Source organism: Strix uralensis, chromosome 33 (assembly GCF_047716275.1).
Source record: "Strix uralensis isolate ZFMK-TIS-50842 chromosome 33, bStrUra1, whole genome shotgun sequence".
Taxonomy (NCBI): Eukaryota; Metazoa; Chordata; class Aves; order Strigiformes; family Strigidae; genus Strix; species Strix uralensis.
Window position 1 is genome coordinate 550,700 of NC_134004.1, and position 17,202 is coordinate 567,901.

Here is a 17,202-nt window from a genome sequence, read left to right on the forward strand (position 1 = left end):
CTTTCATCCCGCTCTCGCTTTCTACAATTCCGATGTAAATGTCCCTTCTTTCCACAATAATAGCATGCTAATGTGTTTTCCCTAATTACTGTCCCTCTCTTTTCACCACCTAATGCTCCAGGTGATTCATTAGAGCGAGATCTCTGAGGCTTCTCCTCTCTCCGCTGAGTTTCTCTGACGGCTGCAACAAATATCTTCGCCTTCACTTTCTGCTTTTCTTCGTCCCTTCTAACATACACCTTCTGTGCTTCTCTCAACAGCTCCTGCAGACCCCGATCTTGCTAGTCGTCTAACTTTTCTAATTTCTTTCTGATATCACCCCACGATTTGGCTACGAATTGAGTTTTTAGTAAAGCCTCTCCCACCGGGGAGGTCGGGTCTACCCCCGAATACATTTGTAAACTCTTTCTTAATCTTTCTAGCCAATCAGTGGGTGATTCATCTCTCCCTTGATGTTCGCTAAATGCTTTGTTAATATTCTGTCCTCGAGGAACCGCTTCTCTAATGCCAGCCACTATTAAATTTCGAAGGTCCCTCATATTCTGTCTGCCCTGCTCTTGCTGATTATCCCAATTAGGGCGGACATTGGGCCATTTCTGATCTGCCGGCGGCCCCGCTTGATTTTGTTGCTCCCACAAACGCATTCCGGCTTGTCTAATCATTTGCCTTTCCTCTGTTCTAAAGAGGATGCCCATAATTGACTGCATTTCATCCCAGGTATAGGTGTTAGGTCCCAGGAATTGATCAAGCCTTTCAGACACTCCTAATGGGTCATCTAGAAGTTTTCCCATCTCTTTCTTAAATGCTCTCACGTCTCCGGTGTTAAGGGGGACGCTTACAAATCCTATCCCTCCTGCGCCTCCCCCCATAGGCACTTCTCGTAAGGGGTATAAATTACCTCCCCAAACATCTGCTTCATTATCTTCTAGCTGTTTCTGTTTTTCCCGATTACGGGTTCTGCTAGCTGGTGGAGGGGAAGGAGCGCTAGGTTTTGGTTCCTCATCCTCTGAGTTTCTCCCATAAGGAGGAGGAAGATTTTCTAAAGGTTCCCATTCCTCATCTTTCAAGGGTTTTTTGTCTGTATTTTTATTCTTTAGTAAGAGGATTTTTGATGTTATTCGGGAACCTCTCCACGCCTGGGCGTAGTCACATTCTTCTTGATTATAAGGTTTTTTATTGCTTACATACGAATTTAATGCCTGACATGTCCAATCGTCAGTAGTTCCAAATTTTGGCCAAAATAAATGATCAAATTTAATAGGTTCTTTAGTCCACTCGATCATGCAATACTGAATCATTTTTTCTTTGCTTTTTCCTTTTGTTTCAGGCCAATTATTCCAATTTTTTAGCATATAACCCAGGGGACTGTCCTGAGAAATATCGGGCAAATCGCTCCCTTTCTGGGAACCTCTCCGTGGGTTCCCTGAGCCACGGGATTTACTCCCTTTCTGGCCCATAACCCTGAGATAAAACCTATCCCGAATCTCTTAACCCTGGGATAAAACCTATCCCGAATCTTTTGCCGGCAACCCTGGGATAAAACTAATCCCGTATCAACCCTAGGATAATGCCTATCCTGAAAACCCTTGCCTGAGTCCTTTCAAACCTTTTTTTTTTCTTTCGCTTCGCCCCTTCGCCGGCCAGGCCTCTCGCGAGACTCTGGAACCGCGGCTAGAAGGGCTCCGCACTTGCTTCGTGACACAGTCACGTCTCAGTCACACCGCACTCACTCAGGCAGAAAACCCCCCCGCACCAGGCGTCACTCACAGTCCGAGGTCTTCGCCTGGATCCTTCGCGGGGAATCTCCGGGGAGCGTCGTCTGGGAATCCCGATTTTCTTTTGCTTGCTCTTATTGCCTTCTGTTCGTGATACTGTCGGTCCGAGGAAGTACCAGAGTCCAGGGGCCACCTAAAAGGTGGGGCGCCTCCCCTGAAAACCAGCACTCCACGGGTCCCGAAGTATCACGTCGGGGTCACCAAATTGTTATAAATGCCGAGGCAGAGGCGAAAATATCTTTAATAAATTTATTTGCAATAAGAACAAGCAAAAAAATGTGGCACGCCGGGGGGCAGGGGGGGCTTCCCACTCCGCACCGACGAGCACCGGGTGGTGCTACGTCACTCTCTTTTATAGTCCCTCCTTCACATGCGCAGCAGGGTCCCTCAAACTTTCCCGGGCTTTCTGATGTTGCTGGGGCTCCTGGCAGGGATTCCTCCAATCAGCAGAGCCCCCTAAACTTTCCCGGGCTTTCTGATGTTGCTGGGGCTCCTGGCTGGGATTCCTTCAATCATATTTTACTTGCGCAATCCGGTGTTGCTGGGGACTTCTGATGGGGGTCCCGCCAGTAATTTTCCACCTACTTAGCACCTGTCACTGAGGAAAAAAACCTCCAAATTCCTTTTAACAATAAAACCATGACAAATCTCCTTTAACTTATGTACATGGTAAATTCTTAACAAAGTCATCATATTTTAACACGAATCACCACCACATTCTTCACACCAGTAACCAAGAGCTTTTCTACACAATAACCTCTGCAGCCTGGGGCCATGCAGCCGTGCATTCGAGTACATGCACACCCAGTGTGTGCAGGCTGGCAGCTGAAACCTTTGCATACTTCTCTCTTCATTGCTGCTGAAACATTTTGAGTCCCCAGCCCTACACTCTGGTTCTGCAACAATTCCCCACACAGTCAAACTACAGTTTCAGGCACATCCCATTGCCTGCCCAGGGTGGAATCCCCAAAGTGCGACTGTTCCCAATTCTATTTTTCCTGTAGAAAACAATGGGATAGAGAGGGATGTGTGCAGGCACTTCAGCAATGCACATGGCCAAACCACACAGGAACAGCTGGTGTGAGGTGGAAGATGGTGAGACAGAGGCGAGACCTCTGGGGTTGTCAGCTGCCAATTCAACACCTGGGAATGACAGAAGTAGTAGAGGAAATTCTAACTGCTTTTAATATGCCAAGAAATAACTGCTACTTGCCTGAGGTTTAGAGTGGAAAATCCCTTAATAACACAAAATTAAACTTCATGATGTCCTGGTGACCCTGTGTGACCCCTCTTCAAACAGATCACCATTCTGAAACCTCTCAGCTGCTTCTCCTGTGACACTGAACACCTGACAACTCTCTCACTGCCAGTGGTCCTGCTGCCTCTCCTGATCCATCACATTTTCATCTCCACCTTCAGATGCCCGCTGCTCACCACGGCCAGTGAAGGATGAAGGAAAACAGGACCATGACAACAGTAACCAGAGCAGGGTATGAAAGAACTGACAGCAGAGCTCTGAAACAGAAGGCACAGACAGCAAGGCATTACTGTGCACAAGCTTTCACAGTGCAGACGCAGTATAGACGGGGTAAGAATCTGCTCCCCAGCTCTGGAAAACCCAATCCCCTCAGCAGCAGCACTACTGACACCTGCAAGCTTCCTTCCTTAAGTTCTAAGGACAGAGGAGCATCCCCTGGATCCAGATGCAGCCCCGCTCTGAGTACTGCCATTCTGAGGTGTTGCATTTTTCATATCGATCAGCAATAACTTATAAAACAAGATTTCAGTTAACTGTCCTAAAACGTAAAACAACAACAGGAATTGCCTCAAAAGGTCGATCAGACGAGCCGGCTCCACCTGCTGCATGGCCTCCCCTGACCACCACACACAAAGCTCAAGACCTCCCCAGCCTGTCCCAGCCAGCGCCCCAGGAAGGTGCTGTCAGACCTCTCCGCTCCCCGGCCAGCTCCCCGGCACAGGGCACACGCCAGCTGCAGGCTGCCAGCCAGCCTTAGGGACAGGGAGTCACTTCAGGAAAACTCACGTTTTCCCCAAAGACCAGGTTCTGCTCCGAACTTGAGCTACCGCCGCGAGCCCACAGCACCCTGCCTCTCCGCAGCACCCGAGGGGTGCAAACCCCGACCCGGAGCAGACACCAGCCCTGTCCCACCTGCTTCACACGGCATCCCTGCAGCCACAGGCACCTCCTGAAAGGGGGGAACCTGCGAGAGCAGTTTTTAAATGTGTTTCCACAAAGACCAGGCAGTTACAGAAAAGAGATTTCACAGGGACAAAACCAGGGAGAAGGAGGAGGAGGAAGTCGGTCTGCCTGGCTACATGAAATGGGGATGAGAACAAGCAGAGATGCAGGGCACAGCAGAACTGAACAGGAGCTTGAAGGTGACAGGAGGAAAAAACAGGCAAGATGAACTACACAGGTGTTCTGGACAGGAAACTTACTTTGTTTAAATCTTGATTAATTCTTCCTCATCAATTATTCTGATGATTAATTCTATTTTCACATGGGCATTTTGTCAACATTTAAGAAGATGCACAGGAGACCCCAGGAGAAGCCCCAACACTCACCTAGGAACGAGGTGACGATCTGCAGACTGACAGCACATCGGGCAGGACAAGCTGGCAAAGAAACACGGTGGCAACCGGTTACATCACGTTTCCAGCAATCCACAGCCACAGGCAGTGAAAAGCGACTATTTCATGCAGAGCTGGTGCAGAGCAGAGAGGTGGAGGTGGAGCAGCAGCTGACGGGGGAGGCTGAAGCAGTGCCACCCACGGCAGGAGCTCTGCCGGCTGTTTGCAGCCTCAGAGCAGGTGGTGCTGCCGGATTTCCCAACCAGAAGCACTCCCAGGATCCCAGCACACAGAAACTTGTCCTTTAATTACTTTTCAATTACTTCTTGTACCTTCATTGCATGAGATTTCTGCTCTGCCTGCAGATGTCAAGAGATTCTTTTCTGAAAGCAGAGCAGGTTGTTCCAACTTGGAACAAACAGGATTTGTCTTTTGGCAAAGGTGCAAATTAGAAGCTCAGCACAGAAACTGAACTTTGTCCAGAAAGCCAGAGGAGCAGGAGGGCTCTGCAAAGGGGCTGGGCTCCAGCACACCCCCCTGCTCACCCCCCCACATCTCTCCCAGCACCTCCGAGCTGGGAAAAACTGTCCCACAGCCAGAAGGCAAGAGCCCGCCTGGGCCAGCTCTCGCCCTCCGGCTTAATGCCGGTTTGTGATCAGCACCTCTTGGCTCTGGTGACTGGCACCCTCTGAAGCACCACTCTGAGGGGTTTCATCAGACTGAACCCACCCAGCCCAAAGCACCACAGAGAGCAGAAAATATTAAATGCGTCACTTCTTTCACACTTGAAGTAAAAATAAAGGGCTAAAATTCACTTTCCCTGGGGTAACCTGACAGATAAACCCCGCAGACACAACAGACCCTTACAGACAGCAAACCCCACCAAGTTCAAGGTAAAAGGACAAGCACAGTCACACATCAGAACGTCTGAACAGCCCCAACTGTGACAACAAACCTTGTTTTGAAAAAAAAAAATCAGAACCATGAAACAGTTTGGGTTTTCAGAGGAAAGCTTTCCCTTCCCCGGCGATCCCACCACCCCCTCCAGGGAAACCGGCCCCAGCCCCTGCGCTCACCCACTGCTAGGCCGGGGACACCACCACTAGCGCTGGGGCTGGGGCTGGGGCTGGGGCTGGGGCCACCTTTGCAGGCGAAAAATTTCTTCAGCCATCCAGAACAAAGCGAGTGTTTGAAAAGGAGGAATTCCCACTTGCTGTGTTGACCAGATCTCTGCAGGGAACATCCCTCAGTGCAGACCACAGAGAGCTGGAGGACCTCCTGCCTAGGCCGCCTCACTGCAGACCATAAACCCCCATAAACCCCAAATCACTCCGAAACACCCCCATATCCCCTCAACCACTCCCATATCACCCCCCAACTTACTGTACCCCCTAAACCTCCTCTATATCCCCAAATCAACCCACAACCCCCCATATCCCCTAAATCACCCCCCAAACCTCCCCATATGCCCCCCAACCCCCCCATATCTCAACAAATCCCCCCTAAATCCCCCATATCTCCCCAAATACACCCAAATCACCTCAAAACCTTCCCATATCACCCCAAACCCCCCATATCCTTCCAAAATACCACTTCTATCCCCCCTATACCGCCAAACACCCCCATATCACCCCCAAATCAACACCCGATATCCCCCCAAACCTCCCCATAGCCCACCAAATCACCCCCAAAACCACCCATATCCCCCCAAATCACCCGCCATATCCCCCCAACCCCTCCCATATACCCCCATATCCCCCAAAGCCCCCCATATATCCCAGATCACCCCCAAAACCTCCCCATATGGCCCCAAACCCACCTATATCCCCCCAAATCACCCCAAAAACTACTCATATCTCCCCAAATCACCCTGCAATATCCCCCCAAACCCCCATATCCCCCCAAATCACCCCTAAACCCCCCCTTATGCCCCCAAATCACACCATATCTCCACCAAACACCCCCATACCCCACCAAATCACCCCAAAATCCAAATAACCCCTAAATCACCCCAAAACTTCCCCATATCCCCTATATTACCCCCAAACATCCTCTATATCCCCCAGATCACCCCAAAACCTCCCCACATCCCCTAAATCACCACAAAAACCTCCCCATATGCCCCCAAAACCCCCATATCCACCCAACCCCCCCAAAACCCTCCATATCTCCCCATATCCCCACAAATCATCTCAAAACCTGCCCATTACACACCAAAACCCCCATATCCTCCTAAAGTCCCCCTTATATCCCCCATATCCCCCCAAACCCCCACATATCCCACCAAATCACCCCCCAAAAATAAACCATATCCCCCCAAATCACCCCCCATATCCCCCCACAACCCCCAAACCCCCAAATAACCCTAAAACACCCCCATATCCCCCCATATCCCCCATATGACCCCAAAACCACCCATGTCCCAACAAATCACCCCAAAATTCCCCATATCCCCTAAATCACCCCCAAAACCTACCCATATGCCCCCAAAACCCCCCATATTCCCCCAAATCCCCCCATATGCCCCAAATCACCACCCCATATCCACCCAAACACCATCATATCCCACCAAATCACCCCAAAACACCCTATATCCCCTAAATCAACCCCAAAACTTCCCCATATCCCCCCAAACCCCCATATCTCACCAAATACACCCTGATCACCTCAAAACCTCCCCATATCACCCCAAAACCCCCCATATCCTTCAAAATACCCCTTATATCCCCCATATCCCCGCAAATCACACCCCATATCCCAACCCCCCATATCACACCATATCACCCCAAACCCCCCCATAGACCCAAATCACCTCCATAACTCCCTCAACTGCTCCCATATCCCCCCAAATCACCCCAAAACCCCCCATATCCCCCCAAATCACTCCAAAACTTTCCCATATAGCCCCATATTCCCGCAAAGCATTCCATAACCCCCAGATCACCCCAAAAACTCTCCATAGCCCGTACACCCCCATATCAACACCAAACCCACTATACCCCCCAAACCTCCTCTATATCCCACAAATCACCCCAAAACCTCCCCATATCCCCTAAATGACCCCCAAAACCTCCCCATATGCCCCCAAACCCCCCATATCCACCCAACCCCCCCAAACCCTCCATATCTCCCCATATCCCCACAAATCATCTCAAAACCTGCCCATTACACACCAAAACCCCCATATCCTTCTAAAGTCCCCTTATACCCCCCATATCTTCCCAAACCCCCACATATCCCAGCAAATCACCCCAAAAACTACCCATATCCCCCCAAATCACCCCCCACATCCCCCAAAACCCCCATAACCCCCCAAATAAACCTAAAACACCCCCATATCCCCCCATATCCCCCATATGACCCCAAAACCACCCATATCACAACAAATCACCCCAAAATTCCCCATATCCACTAAATCACCCCCAAAACCTCCCCATATCCCCCATATCACCCCCCAAATCCCCCCTAAATTCCCATATCTCCCCAAATACCCCCAAATCACCTCAAAACCTGCCCATATCCCCCCAAACCCCCACATAGCCCCCAAATCACCCCCCATCCCCTCAAAACACCATACCCCCCAAATCACCCCCAAAACCCTCATATCCCCTCAAAACACCATATCCCCCCAAACCACCCCAAAAAAAACCATATACCCTAAATCACCCCCAAAACCTCCTCGTATGCCCCCAAGCCCCCCTTCTCATCCCAAATCAGCCCATGTAGCCCAAATCACCCCAAAACTTCCCCAAACACCCCTGTGACCAACCTCCACTCCAGTGACCCACACACACACCAGGGTACCCTCGGGACACCTGGGTCCCCTCAGAGTGGGGCTGGGGACTCCCCAGGTGCCTGGTTCCTTCCAAGACACCCCCCTCTGTCACTCTGTGCGTGTGTGTGTCCCAGGCACCATCATGACGAGGGCTGCGGGATCCTGGCCAACGGGCAGTTGAACTCCAGTTCAGCCTCGACGAGCTGCAAGCTTTAGTCCCCTGCCATGTACAATCCACACCACCCTCGGCTGGTGTGTGGCCCAGGAGAGGGGTTGGAATCACACCAAGCACCAGGCGGCCCCGCAAGTAGGGGGGGAATTGCCCCACCACAGCTGCTTCTCCCCTCTCGTGTAGACTCATGAGGACAAACCTGCACATCTTGTTCAATAGTTACTATAGCGTTCACAGCCACGTTCTTGGAGAGGCTTGAAAAAAACCTCGCCTGAATTAAGGCCAAGCACACAAGCATTTCCATAGCAGTTTTAGATAGGACCAGGTACCCTGAACGTGTTATTATATTGGGTAAGAAAAGGGGCTCCTGTGTTCATGGAGGTGCTGGGAATGCCACAGTGTCCTGGAAACAGGAAGGAACGAAGGTCATTGGAACCAGGCGTCAGCATGGAGTCAGCAGGAGAAACCCTGCTGGCCCCACCTAATAACCTTCTGTGGGGAAGTGACTGGCTGGGGAGACGAGAGGAGTGCGGTGGCCACTGTCCCCCCAGACGTGAGGAAGGCTTTCCGCAGCGTCTGCCAGAATAGCCCTGTGGAGACGCTGAAGCAGCGTGGGCTGGCTGAGGAGAGGGGGAGGTGGGTAGAAAGTGGCTGACCGGCCAAGCCCAGAGGGTGGTGAGCAGCGGCACCAAGTGCAGCTGACCCGGGGCTGCAAGAGGAGTGAGAGGTGCCTTCTCCTCCTCCAGGAGGAACTGGTGGTCACCAAGCTGTGGTAAGACCCTCCGACCCAGCTGCGCTTGCCCCATCCTTGGCCCTGGCACAAGGGCTGGGACACCCTGACCCCAGGCCCCGGGACCTGGGTGCTGGATGCACCAATGCCCGTCCCAAGGGTGGGGGGGAGCAGGGCTCTGCCCCAGGGGGGCACCCCAAGGAGGCCACCTCCAGCTCACTGCCTGCCTCTGCTCTCTGCAGAGGTGGCACCACCCTGCGCCCACAGCTCCGCCTGGCCCTGGACCAGCTGTGGGTGCTGAGCGACGGGAAGGAGGCGGCGTGGGAGGAAGAGGTGGAGGGTGTTGGCAGCCACGAGGAGAGGAGCTCCCTCATCTTCCTCTGGCCCAGGGGCTCCTGCGCTGCCACTTTCGGGTGAGTCGTGGTGCCACGTCCCACAGCCGGGCAGGAGAGGTTCCTGTGAAGGGCCTCTGCCCCCCGTGCAGACCTGGGCAGGGAGCGGGCAGCACGGCGGCAGGGAGGGATGGCGGGCATTTCTGTGTCCTGCATCCCCTGGTCACCTTTTGGGCCCCAGAAGGGAAGGGCCAAAGCAGCTGCTCTGGCAGGACAGAGGGAGCCAGGGCTTGGGCAGCAGCTGTGTCCCGCCCCACAGGGCTTCGTCCTGCCCCTGTGTCCTTCCCCACGGGGCAGGGCTGTGCAGGCACCTGCCTCTGCCCAGGGGCTGGGGGGCAGCGGGGCCTGACGCTGTTTCTTCTCTTGCTGCAGCTCCCGGGCGCTGAAGGAGCTGTGGGTGCGCACATCGCTGGGGTAAGCTGGGGGTGCTGCAGGCACAGCCAGATGGGGGAACACGGCTCCCCCGTAAGGAAATAACTCTTCTATTATTTCCTTATTACCTAGAAGGACATTTTCTATACTGCAGTGTCCTTTGGTGCTCACAAATGCTCTGGCTGAACCCAACTCTTTCACAGCATTGCAAAGGATGTGTCATTGTGGAGCACTTTTCCCTGTTCAGACAACGACGTTCTTACCGTGGGTCTTCACGAAGGTAAGGAGAGCTCAGAAGTCAGGGTTGATCTCCTGTAGAGTGATATAGGTCGAATAAAGGAAAAACTAGTCAGGAGCTCTGGCTGTGCTGCACAAAGTGTTTTTCTAAGAGCAAAGAAATGGAAGCTAAAGGAAGGAGAAGTTGGAGGAAAATCCTGGGGATGACCAAGAATGTCAGGGGAGGCTGTGACATCTGCTGGCATATCAGCTCAGAGCTGCTGTGGCACACGACTCCAGGTGCACACACTCGTGCTGTCCTTCACCTCATTACTCTGCGCGCTGCGTTTTGGCCCACACGGGAAAGCCGAATCGGCCGTAGGTGGCTGAGGTGAGGCAAGTGCCACGTGTGGGAGACGCGGCAGCAGCGAGCGTGGGTCAGAGGGCAGCGCGTGGGGAGGAAGGGAGCGGAGGCGCGGGCCGTTCGGGGAAATCTGTGATCCAAACGTTCCTGGCCCGGCTGGCATGCTGTTAGCTCACAGCACCGGGACTGTGTCTCTGCTGGGGGTTTCTGCCTGCTCTGGGACAGGAGCAAATCGTGACCAATGCAGAAAATGCAGGAAAGCAGAGCAAATTCTGGAGGGGGTTAATTCGAGGTGTGGGGGAAATGGTAAGTCGAAGCGTTGCTGCCTGGTTAAACAAAGACTTTAATCTGTTTATTGAATGTGGTACCGTGGCAAGGTTTCAGATCTCACAGGTGCCAGCACTGGTTTCGTAGCCAGTGTTATCACAAAAAGGAGCACCAGGATCTCTCCCTCTGCGAGCTGGAGGTGGGTGGTGTGATCCACGGGTCAGAGGTTGGAAATGCACAAGGCAGGGTGTTAAAGCCAGGCTTTAACTGTTTTTCAAAGCTTGGCATAACTTGGCCAATCCAATAATCCTGTTCAAATCCACCATTTTTTTTAAAAAAGTATTCTTCCAGAATACTGGCAGGCAACCCACTGTCACGTCACTGTGCAGTGGGCTGTGACGTCAGCAAGCAATGGAATGTGACCTCACATCCCTCCCTGCAGGCTCTGCCTGCGCCCGGCCCAGTCTGGCTCCTGCCTGGACTCCTGCCGAGCGTGTCTGCGAGGTCTGGAGGGTCGAGCCAGGCTGCTCCGGGTGCTGGGTTGTGCTCTGGGGGCTGCCAGCGGCAGCTCTCAGTGCCCGTCCCGGAGCCATCCCCTGTGTTTCCCCAGCCCTGCCTGGGTCAGGCAGCCGGGCACCGCCGGGCGCACTCGCGGCAGCGGAGGTGAGCTGTGTGGGGGAGCGTCCCCCCGGGGCGGCCCTGGGGCAGGTGATTGGACTTGGGGAGCCGGGAGGGTGTCCTTCGCCAGGGGCCTGGGCATTTCTTCCTCCCCTCCCTCCCCTCGCTGGGACAGCCAGTGACCGGGGCCACTCTCACTTTGGCAGCACAGGACACCTTTTGGCGGCGCCGGCACCAGTGAGCGGGAGCAGCTCCTCGTCCTCAGCACTCCCCACCCCGCTGCAGCACGTGAACGTGGCCATGGAGTCAGAGCAGATCTGCCCCATCTGCCGCGATGAGCGAGATGACGCCGCTTATGTGATTCCCTGCTGCCACCGGTTCTGCCTGGGCTGCATCCTGCAGTGGGCAGATGTGAAGGCAGAGTGCCCGCTCTGCAGGGGACCGGTAGAGTCGGTGCGGTTCGCTGTGCCGGGAGGCAATGGCTATCGAGAGTGTGCCATCACGCTCCTCCAAGGATCGCCCGAAGCCAGCAGCCAGGCCGACACAGCTCCCAGCCGCCTGGCCGAAAACAGCCCCCATCGCCCTGTGGCTTCCCCTCCATCCTCTCCGCAGGGGACACTGTCCCCAGATGAGCAGGACGCTGCAGAGCCAGAGGCCGTGGGTGGCATCCTGCCCGAGGGCTGGGCAGGATTCTTCCAAACACAAGAATATTTCCTCGATCCCGTGCTGTTCTGGCTGCGCCGGGAGCTGGAGGCGATCTATGGGTCCCAGTGGTGGCAGGTACAGCGTTCAGAGGGCAACATCCTGCACGCCCTGTGCGTCCACGGCCCGGCTGCGGAGGCCATGGTCCGGGAGCTGCAGCCTGTCCTCGGGGAACACGCAGCCCCTCTGGTCCGTGGCATCATCGACGCCATCGAGAGCTGCAGCGAGGACATCTGGACCCTGCCGTGCTCCCCGGCTCTGGGGGAGGAGGACGACAGCTCCGAGGGCAGCTCCAGCGCCACCAACTCTGGCTGCAGCAGCTCCCGCTGCGGGACTGCCAACACCTACGCGACCTCCTCCAGCAGCCCTGAGAGATCTGACAGGGAGGAGGAAGCCACCCTCTGTGGGGGTCCCGGCCGCCCCCCATCTGCGCCCGTCCCGGCAGAGCAGGAGCAGCCCCAGGAGGAGCCGGGGCAGGCGGTGGCGGCAGGTCCCTCTGCTCCCAGGCAGCGCAGGAACTGCTCGAGCGGGAGGCCCAGGCGTCCCCTGAAGAGGAGGGCCCCCGGCCCCCAGGACTCTCCCCAGCCCTGCAAGAGGCCGCCCCGCCGGCAGCACTAGCAGGGCTGCAGCAGGGCTTTATTCAAGTCCAAGAAAATAAATTCCTGTTTCCCTGACCCTGTCTCCAGGTGCTGCTTTCTCCCCCTTCTCCTGGTGCCTTTCCCTGCCCCACCCTGTGCCCCACCGTGGTGGCCCCCGCCTGCTGCTGACTGCCCACGGGCACTGGAGCAGCGGGGAGAGGCTGCAGGGCGTCACTCTGTCCATACTCTTCATTCCTTCCCCAGACGCCTCCAGCTCACGGCAGGGGCCTCTCCCAAAACATCGCTGCCTCAGTCACCATCAGGTTGGGCTTTTCTTCAGTAGTAATTGTCTCATCCACCTGAAATGAATCTCTTTATAAGTTCTGTCTTATAAACAGTATGGATGCTAGGGCAGTACTCCAGGTCAGCCCACAGGAATGTTTCAGAGCAGCAGGATCTCGGGAAACGGTTTCTGCACACCCGTGCCTTTCTCTGGGTTGCGCAGCAGAGGGAGGCACGAGGCCCGTGATGTGATGAACAGGCCCTTCCCTCATCCTTGAGAAACCACTGGGAAGACAGCAAAGAGATCACTGTATGAAGGACAGAACATTCTTCCAGCGTGCTGGCAAAATCTGAGCTCTGTCCTTCTGCAGTGTCTCTGCAGGGCCCCGTGGGGAGGCTCAGGGCTGCCACACGCAGCTCCGTGGGCTTGGACGGGGCCGTGGGCTGTCCCCTCGTCTGGCCTCCTGGCCTCAAGCAGGGTCAGATCTGCTCGTGTTCTTGCAAGGTGTTGTTAAATCCTCAAAAGTCTCCACCTCTCCTGTAAGCACCCTCTGCCAGTGCTTCATCAGCCTTTACACCAGAAAGTTTGCCCTGAGCTCTAACCTGCAGCATCCCTGCTGCTGTTGAAATCTGCTGTTTCCCGTCTCGCTCACGGCCGACGTTCAGCAGAGCTGCTGCTCCTCAGCTTTCTGGCTGTCTTTGTGCTGTGTTCCATCTCTTTGGTCCTCTGCTGCAGAAATGCAGAGCCCAGTTCCTCCAAAGGCTGGATGGCTCCGTTGGCTCCAAACTTCTACGTGTCCATGGTACTTCCTAGATTGCTGGTCATTCAGCCCGTGAGCTCGCTCCTGTGGAGCCGAGTGCCCAGCGGCCTCCTCAGTGCTGGGCAGAGCTGAGGGGTGGCTGCTCGTGCCTTGGAGGCTCTGCACCGGCTCGGACATCCCGTGGACCTTTGCTGTCATTTAATGAGACACGGTGTACACCCAGCTCCTGATTCCCTGCAGCTCCCAGGCCTGTTCCTGCAGGGCTGCTCCCTGGCCAGCTGTTCCCACCCCGTGTCACTGCTTGTTTTGGCGTTGCAGTCACTGTGCTGGGTGTCCCTGGTCTCGTTTCCTGCAGGCAACATCCCTTCACATCGGTGTGTGCTTTGAAGATGGCAAGTGCTGTCCATCGTGCCTGATGATAAAGAAATCTGGCTGCACTTAGTGGTGAACATGACTCGGTCAGAAACTGAGCTCAAGGTATAAAGCTGTGTGGTGTGTACGGTTTGATTCAGTAAGTGTAAAAATTTGCTCTGCTCACAGATTAAGGGCACCGAAGGTCCATGTATCTTCCCCAATTCAGCAGCTTAGCTGTGAAAGCAACACCTCCTCCCTTGGTTTTACATCTTCTCAGCTCCTCTCTTCGATGTGGCACAAACACAGCGTGATGAACCCAGTCACAGGCTGTACATCGACTGGATTTCACAGCGGAGCGGTTCATAGCAGCAGTTTGTAACGTCCACGCTCACCCTCTGACTGCCTTAGCCCGTTGCTTCTCTTGACAGTGAGTTTGGCAGCCTGGCTTTTCCTGAACAGCCGGGCTGCTGATGGATTTATCCAAATCTGGGTGTTTCTTTCTCCACGTGCTGAAAGCAGTGGAAGAGGTTGTTGGTGCTGTCTGTGCTCATGGAGCTCCTGCGGGGAAAACGTGTCGGATGTGTTTTCACGCTCGTGATGGGTGACCCCTGAATCGTATCAACTTTAAATTGGGTAGTGTCCGTCCTGGGTTGCTCTTCTGCTCCTCCTTAAGGGATTATACAAAGCTTTTGCTCTGTGGGGAAGTTCCAGAATTTATCAGGAACATTTCTGTATTAAACAAGCCTTGTTTTTGTCAGTATGATCAACTGTAGCAAGCAGTATACGGGGCTTTTCTGCCAGCGGCACTACTTACTTTTGATAAGTATGTGTCATTAAACACATCATTTGACAAATCGTCTTGCTGATCTTAGGTTAATAGGAAAAATAGTGATAAAAATGTGACTTTTTTCATACAGTCCTTCTCATCCATAGAGGGCAAAGCACTTTATAAAGGACAGTAAGGTTTGTTATGTGCCTTTGTAGATGGGGAAATGACTATAGAAAGATTAAATGACTTAAAGACACATTTCATGTAAGAAACCGAGCTTGTCATGGACAGTGACTGTGAGCCAGCAATGTGCACTCGCAGCCCAGAAAGCCACCCGTGTGCTGGGCTGCACCCAGAGCAGTGTGGGCAGCAGGGCGAGGGGGGGGATTCTCCCCCTCTGCTCCGCTCTGGGGAGACCCCCCTGCAGTGCTGGGTCCAGCTCTGGGCCCCCAGAGGGGGTCCCCCAGCTCAAGTGGGGCCAGAGGAGGCCACGAAGATGCTCGGGGGGGCTGGAGCACCCCCCTGTGAGGACAGGCTGAGAGAGTTGGGGGGTTCAGCTGGAGAAGGGAAGGCTCCGGGGAGACCTTAGAGCGGCCTCCCAGGGCTGAAAGGGGCTACAGGAAAGGGGGGAGGGACTCGTTATCAGGAGTGTAGGGATAGGATGAGGGGTGACAGTTTTAAACTGAAAGAGGGGAGATTTAGATGAGATCTAAGGCAGAAATTCTTCCCTGTGAGGGTGGGGAGGCCCTGGCACAGGTTGCCCAGAGAAGCTGTGGCTGCCCCCTCCCTGGAAGGGTTCAAGGCCAGGTTGGACGGGGCTTTGGGCAACCTGGGCTAGTGGAAGGTGGCCCTGCCCGGGGCAGGGGGTGGGACTGGATGGGCTTTGAGGTCCCTTCCAGCCCAAACCACCCTGTGACTCTATGACAGGGCAGTGATGGGTTTGCCAGGTCTGTTAGTAACTCAGCATCTGGGTCTGTTGTGATCTCCTGGGCTTCCCCTGCTGACCTGGGCTGGGTTTGGTCCCTGCTCTGGCTTTCTCCAAGGGCCGGCAGTGGGGCCTCTCGCCGGCTTTGACTGACGGCGACACTGGAGATTCAGGGGTTTGTAAACACTCTGAGAAAAGGAAATACAGACCATCTCTTGAGACTGCGACCGGATTCTCGGCCAGTGAGGAGTGTTCAAGCCGTTATCGTTGTGTTTTCCCTGTGTTACCCCACGGGCTTTTCAGGAGAAAGCTCAGGCTGTGTGCAGTGAGGATTGCTGTGGTTGCTACCAGAGGCACCAGTGGAGAAAGGGCTGTAACCTGTTAGTGGAAGGTGCTGCTCGTCATGGCACAAATACACAAGAACAACCTACCAAACCTCCAAGCAATTATTCCTCTCATGGGGTGTGTTCTAGTTGATTTAAAAGAAGGGAAAAAAATCCCACACAACAGAAACCACCATATGGACTTATCATGTCATGTTCCAGTGTGGGTCAAAGAGGTGAAATTCAGCAAAGTAGAGAAAAACAGGAGAAAAGACGTTGTCTGGGATCGCTGCCACGTTATGGCAGCACTGGGGAGCGGCGCTGTGGCGGTGTGCAGCACTGCCGGCGGCTCGGCGGGTCGTGAGCGACCCACCTCTCGACAGCCTCGGCTCGTGTCCTGCCGCGCTCGGCCTGCTCGACGAGGAGCCTGATCCCGGGGACGGAGAGGTCGAGCAGCTCCGCGGACCCCCGGGTCATCTCCGCGAAGTGACAGAGGATGAACACGTCAGCCGCGTCTCGCAGGGCGGGGCAGCGGTAACACCCCGTGAGCCTCCAGATGCTGATGCAATTTTCCAAGCAGAGCTGGGATTGGAGGAACTCGCAGCACAGCCCGACGATGCCCGTGTCATTGAACCGCTCTGCTGCGATCAGCAAAGCTTCCATGCTGTCGGCCGTGACCGGCGCTGTCCCGGTGTAGGCGTAGGCGATGATGAGCCTCATCGTGTCGGGTGATGTGCCGGGGATTTTATATACTGTCTTCTCGGCGTTGAACAAAGCCCTGAAAAACCAAAGCAGCGATGGGGGAAAAAACAGCTTTGCTGGGTTAAGCCTGGACCCCATGATCCCCTGAGCTGCCTTCCCTGGGCACCAGCGTGGGCAATGTAGCCATGCTGGAGGCCGGGGAGTGGGTTAGTGCCTGTTTGACGAGCTGGGGGCTGAAAAAGGAGTCACAACGTCCAGCTGCGGCCAGAGAGCGACAGGGCAAGGGGTCCCCTCACTTCAGCAAGAGCAGCAGCGAGTAACGGCGTCGTGTGGGGAAGGAAAACCTGGAGCCCGAGGGCGGGTGAGCCCGGCACCGCCTCGGGGCTCGTCAGGCACTGCCTCAGAGCTGCTGGGAGGTCCTGGGCTGGGATGAATTCTGGTGCCCAGGGAGGGACCAGGACCACGGGAGCTGCTGGGTGAGAGCTTAGTGCTGGGGGAAGCGCTGGAGATACCCCCAGGCACTGTGACCCAGG